Source organism: Elephantulus edwardii, unplaced genomic scaffold (assembly GCF_000299155.1).
Source record: "Elephantulus edwardii isolate Elephantulus edwardi_28Jun2011 unplaced genomic scaffold, EleEdw1.0 scaffold00055, whole genome shotgun sequence".
NCBI classification, from domain to species: Eukaryota; Metazoa; Chordata; class Mammalia; order Macroscelidea; family Macroscelididae; genus Elephantulus; species Elephantulus edwardii.
The window spans coordinates 6,742,921-6,750,526 of record NW_006399805.1 but is presented as its reverse complement, the minus strand read 5'-3'; positions in this window follow the sequence as shown (position 1 = coordinate 6,750,526).

Genomic DNA, 7,606 nt, shown 5'->3' with positions numbered 1-7,606 from the left:
AGAGAAGCTCAATATCACCAGTTAAAATAAGTCTGGGGACTGATTGTAGAAGAGGCCTTCAACTACTCATATTTAAGTTCAAACTGAAGGTGAGGAAAATGAAACAAGTCCACAAGAACCAAAATACAGACGTTAGTCTATCCCACCTTAATTGAAAAAAAATCAGATGGATTTTTGAAAACAAAGAATACCAAAAACATATTCACTTGGTTTTGATTGATGATGCAAGACATTTGACTTTGTGGATCATAAAAAATGATGGCCAACATTGAAAAGAATGGGAATCCCATACACTGCTTTGTGCACATGAGAAACATTTACATATACCATGAAGCAGCTGTCTCACCAGAACAAGGAGACAATACACAGTTCAAATCAGAACATATTTGTACTAGGATCGTATACTCTCTCCTTATCTATTCAATATTTACGCTGAACAGATCATATGAGAAGCTTGACTAGTTGAAAAAGGCATCAGGACTGGAAGAAGACTCATCAGCAACCTACATATGGAATGACAAAACTGTGCTTACAGAAATTGAAGATGACTTGGAAGAATTGCAGAGGAGGATCAGAGCATACAGCCTTACATAAGGTTGACATCTCAATATCAAGAAAATAAACATTTTCACCACTGGATCAATAAGCAACATCAAGAAAGATGGAGAAAAGAATAAGTTGTCAACAATTTCATTTCACTTGATCCAAAAATCAATATTCTCGATTGTAATACTCAAGAAATATAAAAATATATTGCATTGGGAAAATCTACTGTCAAGGACTGTGGTGTTAAGCATTTATTGTTCAAAATTACTTTTATAGTTACTGACTTTGGCTTCACCAAATGGATGTGAGGAGGTGCATGAACAGGGTGTGATAGCTTATCCACATGAGGATTAGCTAGTCTCGTGACTTATGTGAGGAGATTCAGCACCAGATTTTAAGAATCTTACCACCAGCAAAGAAGGAGGAAGAATGGAGTACATGCCCCTCAGGGCCAGAGATTCTTATGTTAGTCAGACCTATAGAAGGGCAGGAGCAGCCACTGCAGAGAACCAGATGCCTGATCAGCCATGAGACAGAGGTGACTTTGGGACAGTAAACCCTTGGAACCAGAGCTAGGAGCCTTTGTCAGAGTTTGTTGGAGGCTAGTGGGGACAGGACTAAGAATTTTGTAACACTGGCCTACAGCCATGAGGCTAAAGACTGAAGAGTCTCTGAACACACTTCAGAAGCTGTCATGACCGAGAAATTGGATCCTTCTGCTAACCTGAATTATAGGCACCTGATTTGCCTAATAAACACCATAATTGTGTGTATAGTTCTGTGTACTCTGTGAGCAATTGCAATGGATTTTGGGTGCAGTAAGGAGTTATGTTTCCAATCTGGTCTCTTCCACTACTACTATATGTGTTCTTCTATGTTCATTTCCAAGAAAGGTGATCCAACAGAATGTGGAAACTATTAAACAATATCAGTAATATTATATGCAAGCAAAATACTGTAAAGATCATTTTCAAATGGCTAGAACAGTACACAGATAGGGGACTAACAGAAGTTCAAGCAGGATTTAAAAGAGAATGTGGCACCTGGGATATAATTTCTGATGTCAGACAGATCCTGGCTGAAAATAAAGAATACCAGAAGAATGTCTATTTATGCTTTATTGATAATGCCAAGTCATTTGATTGTATAGATCATAACAAGTTAGTATTTAACATTGAGAAGAATGGGAATACCAGAGCACTTAATTGTGCTCATATGAAACCTAGATCTAGACCAGGAGCCTGTTTTGCAAACAGAGCAAGGGAACACCATTTGGTTTAAAATTAAGAAGGGAGTGTGCAGGGTTTTATTCTCTTTCCATATGTATTCAATCTATCTGCTGAGCAAATTATTCGGGAAGCTGGACTCTATGAAGAGGAAAGAGGTATCAGAATCAGGGGGAGACTCATCAATAACCTGTGTTATGCAGATGGCACAACCTTGCTTGCTGAAAGTGAGGAGGACTTGAAGTACTTGTTGCAGAAGATCAAAGAATATAGCCCTCAATATGGATTGTATCTCAATTTCAAGAAAACAAAGACTTTTACCACTGAACCAAGGCAATATCATGATAGATGGAGAAAAGATTAAAACTGGCAACAACAACTTCATCTTCCTTGGATCCACAATCAGCACTCTTGTTACTGGCAGTCAGGAAGTCAGGAGTTGTATTACACTGAGAAAGTCTGCAGTTAGGGACCTCTCCAAATTATTGAGTAATAATGCCAGTTTGAGAACTAAAGTGAGTCTGATTCAGGTCACGGTATTTCTATTTCTATTCTACGCTATGCATGTGAGAGTTAGACAACAAATAATAACTGAAAAATTGATGCCTTTGAGCTGTGGTGTTGGAGAAGAGCACTGAACATCCCATGAGCTGCCAAAAGAACAAACAAATATGTCTTGGAGAGGGTGCAACCAGAGTGCTCTTTGAAGACAAAGATGATGAGGCTTTGCCTCACAAACTTCAGATATGTTGCTAGGAGGGCCTATTCCTTGGAGAGGGACATGGTGTTCAGAAAAGTAGAGGGCTGGAGAAGGAGAGGAAGTCCCTCGACCAGGTAGATTGACATGGTGACTGCCGCAATGGTTTCTAATGGGTCACAACTTGATGGCACCTAACAACAAAAACAATAAAGCAGTAATCTTGGTTTTGGAATTAGTTTAAAGAACATGCCTGACCTCATGGGAATTGGTTTTGTGTTACAGATGCTGTTGACAGGGACAGTTCCCCTTGTGGAGTTTATTGAAGTCAGATATGGTCATCCATACTGCTTTTGATCTAATTAAAAAGATCCCTTTAAAGTGCTGAAAAGTAATCCTATCAGTTTAAAGACTAACGTGTGTCTGAAGCACGCCACGGTACACTCGATTGCTTCCTAGTCATCTAAATGTTGGGCAATGAATTTGGGAAACCAAAGAAGAATGGATGTGAATTGGGATGCTGAAGAACAGTACTGAGTATCCCATGGACTGCCAAAAGAACAAGTTTGTCTTGAACAAAATGCAGCCAGAATGCACCTTAGAGGAAAGGAGACTTAAACTTTGTCTCACATATTTGGGGGCTGTTGTCAGGAGGGACCAGTCCTTGGGAAAGGGCATCATGCTGTGGAAGAGGAGAAAGATCAGGAAACAAACCCTCATGAGACCAATTGATGCTGTCGTTAGCACAATGGACTTGAGCCATCCAGGGTAGAGCAAAACATAACTATATTTTGACTATGTATAGATCTCAAAGAATACTCAATGTATGGAGAAAGAAGGGAGAGGAGAGGAGAGGGGAGGGGAGGGGAGGAGAGGATCAAAATAACCCAGCCAATATTCTACACAGTTAAGTTTGTCATGTCTTTTGAAGAAATCAGGGAATCTGGATTTTTTCCCTGGTAAAATAGTGCATTACGTGTTGGCTGATAACCAGTAAGTGTGTTAATCCTAATCCATCAGAGGCTCTATGAGTGAAAGGTGAGCAGTCTCATCCCATAAAGAATTGCAGATTCAAGAATCTGACAGGTGATTGCTGTGGTTCAGAACTGGTTACACTGCTGTGAGTTTGGTTTTGTTTTGATTTGGGGTTTGGGTATTAAGAAAGATATGGTCATGAAGGCTGTGAAGAAAGACATGGCAGCTCAGATGGCATGCGGATGTTGTCGGTAGAGTAAGCCCCTCCTCAGGACTCACTAGACAGCAAACACTGCCCGCTCCCGCACCATTGCTTGTGGTGTGACTTTTCACTGGCTGGTTTTCAGAAGTGGATCCTCAGATCATACTCCCTATTTGTCTTCATCTGGAAGCTCTGCTGTAACCTGTTCAACATCATAGCAACGTGTAATCTCCCAGAGAGGCTGTGCTTGAGCTACACTGCTCAGGAATTGAAATTGAGTCTCAGTGGTGAGGAGGTGAAGTGCCAACCCGAAGGTATGTGGTTCGAATCTAAAAACTGCTCTGTGGGAGAAAGATGGGCAATCTCCACCTGTGCGATTTACAGCCTCTGCCTCTGACTAAGCTATGAGTCAGTTCTGACCCAACAGTACATGACAAGTTCTGCACAGAGATCAGAAATCCACCCTGAACCAACTCAGACAATGTGAGCAAAAGGCAGCATGAGTCCTGGTCAGGCAGGACCAGATCTGAAGCAACTTCAACCACTAAAGTCATTTCCTAAGGTATCCCTTCACTCTTTCCTAACCCTCCGAGGCTCTCCACGGGATTGGCGTGGCAGTTGGCTTTCTAGAACTTTCTCCTTATCATCTGTTTTCTGCATATATCAGCTCCTCCCTCTGCCTCTTCTAATATGCTCTCATTGTGTTGTGAAAAATACACAAAACAAAAAAGCCCACTGCCATGAGCCACTGAATCTGACTCCGTGGCTGCATGCGGCCGAGTAGAGCTGCCCGACAGAGTTCCCAGGGAATCCTAGTATCTTAGTCCCGAGTGTGTGGTGCGGCTATCATAAGCTTGCTAATTATGTCCAGAGGTTTGAATCCACCAGCAGCTTGAATTCACCAGAAGCTCCTTGCAAAAAAGATGGGCAACTCCTTCCATAAAGATTCACGGCCTCTAAAGCCAAATGGGGGACCACCATGGATCATAGTGGAAGAGAGTGAGCGAACAAAATCTTTATAGAAGCCAAATGCCATGTGTTCTTTAGTGGGACGGCTTGTGGATTTGAACCGTTGAGTTTATGCTACCAAAACCAATGAACTAAACAACTCCCTGCTGTCGAGTTGAGTCAGTGGTCCCCTAATGGGTTTTCATGGCTGTAAATTTTAACATGGGGAGACAGTTTCTCCTTCCACTTTAAAGAAGCTGTTGGATTCAAACTAACAAACTTTTGGTTAGCACTGTAATACATTCTTTAATTGTCATGAAAATAGAAAGCATTTAATGTCCCCTTGCTTTCTCTGTGCTGATAATAAATCAATCTCCATTTCAGACTTTCTACCTGTGTTTTATTGTAGACCTTTTTTGTTTTGTTTAGATGGTGCCAACGAGCCCTGGTGGCAGAATGTGTTATGTATCTGGCTGTTAATCAAAGGTCCTTTGGGATTGCAACACAGCTTCTTGTCACTGGGCTACCAGAGCTCCCTAATCAAAGGTCTGGCAGTTCAAACCCATTAGCACTCTGAGATAGGACAATCTGCACGTGTACAGCCTTGGTCACCAAGGATTGGAAGCAACAAAATGCCAATAATATTGCCTCTATTTCTTATCTGAGAAAATGTCTTCCCATTTATTCAAGTCCTCTTTTTGGTCTCCACAAAATTTTTCTTTAGTAAATATTCCTTATAATTTTCTGTAAATGTCTTGGTAATTTTTATGCATTTTCCCTATTATTAATTAAATCCGATAATTCCATTGTGCTTTCTAATTGGTTTTGCACTGGTTGTCATGCTAACATTTAATTAGTATTAGTATTCCTATTTGCCATTCACATTACTGAATTATTTTTTGAAGCAGGTTATCACACTATCTGCTAGCAACAACGTTGCTTCTTCAGTTGTATTGTTTATTTTTTTTCCTCCGTTTTTCTTCTTCAGAACTGCAGAAAACATCCAATTTACTGGCACTGACACGTTTTCTTTTTCCTGATTCTAACGAGAGGTGTTCAAATAGTTTATCAGATTATTTTTTATAAATGCAAACTTTTTGCAAAATCCTTTACAAGGGAATTTTATTTCTATGCATATGTAAACATATTTCCAAAAGCATTTGTCTTTCTGCAAGGGAGATAAGCCTATCTCAACTTTAAGAGGATGCTTTCAAAGCTCAATACTTACTGAGTGCTGATATAAACCAGTATTACTTGATTGTCACAGTTCTTTTTCCTTTCTGTCTAAACTGACTCTAAAATACTGCTTTGGGAACTGGACTATGGTCCTTATCAGCTAATTAGCACCTTCACACTTCTGTGACACACACCTCTCTATTAAAAATGAATGAAAGGTAAGTCAGAGCAAGATAACTTTATATTCACTTTTGTCTTTTATCTTGTCACTTCTTTGGAAAAGTTTTAATAAAATATTTTTAGAGTAAATAATTAACTTCACATATCAGGGACAAGAGTCCTCAAGTTCTCAACTTTTACATTTTTAAAAAGAATAGATGGTAAAGTACAAAGAAGATGTGATTGCAAGGCCATTGAAAGACAAAAATCTTAGTGGGGTTCGTTTCTTTTTAGTGTTAAGACTTGATCCTTGCAGGAAGCAACTACAGAAACAAAGGACTCTTTGCACAGAAGTTAAATGCACTGTCAGCCTCAGCATACAGCCAGGATAGAATGTGTCCAGTCCAGATAAAAACTGGGCAAAGAATAAAAACCAAATTGAGTTGATGTCAATCCGTGGTAGCCACATATATCAGAACAGAACTTCCATAGAATTTTTAATGGCTGATTTTGGGGGAAGTAGATTGCAAAGTATTTCTTCTGAGGTGTTACTGGATAGATTTGCATCTCTAACCCCGTAGTTTGAAGTCAACTGCACTACCCAGGGCCAACAGGTAGATACTAAGGTAGTCAAAAGGAATGTTCATCATCAATGAACAACAACAAACCAGAGTGAACTGCTGTCCCAATAATATTTCCTTCCTTCTATTTCTGCAAGCAAAGAGTAGAACAGCGTTGGTATGTGCTCAATCAGATGTTTTAGGAAGGAATTCTGAGGTGGTTCTGTGTTCCTGAAACCAAGATAAACTTCTTTCTTGAACTGTTAATTTCCTTGGACCACAAAGGGTGAGTGGTAGAGGACAATATCACCCACAATGTGATGTTCCTTTGACAAAGTTCATCTTGGGAAAGTCTGGTTCTGTGCCAGATCTTACTATCTTTGTGAAGAACACCAGCTTCCTACCAGGAATGAGATGCTAAACAGGTGGAAGTTTGAAAACCTCCGGACAAAAAGCAAATGCTCAATTTGATGTCATGGAGAAACAATTGCGGTTTGTTAGTGTGTAACAGTGCTATGGAGACACTTTACAGAAGTTGATATTTCAAGTGTACAGTCTCATCTTCTTTATTGACTTCCACGTGCACAAGAATCAGATCAATTACATCTGTGGGAAAATATCATTGGAAAAGCTCAATATCAGCTATGAAAACTAAGCCAGGTGCTGTTTGTGGGATAGACCATCAACTACTCATATGCAAGTTCAAACTAAAGCCAAAGAAGGTTACATCACATCCACAGGAACCAAAATTTGACCTTGAGTCTATCCAACCTGAAATTAAAAACCATCTCAGAAACATGTTTGAGGCCTTTAACACTAATGAATGAAGACCAGATGAACTGTGAGAAGATATCAAGATAATCATCCATGAAAAAATGCTAAAGGTCATTATAAAGGTAGAGGAGGAAGAGAAGACCAAGAGGGATGTCAGAAGGGACTCTGAATATTGCACTAGAGCACTGAGAAGCTAAAGCAAAGGGGGGAAAGTAGGAAAATAAGGAGCCGAACAGAAGATTTCAAAGTGTAGCTTGGAAAGACAAAGGAAAGTATTATGATGAAAGATGCAAAGAGGGGAGTCAGAAAATCAAGAGTCAAACTTGCTCAGCATTTCTTAATC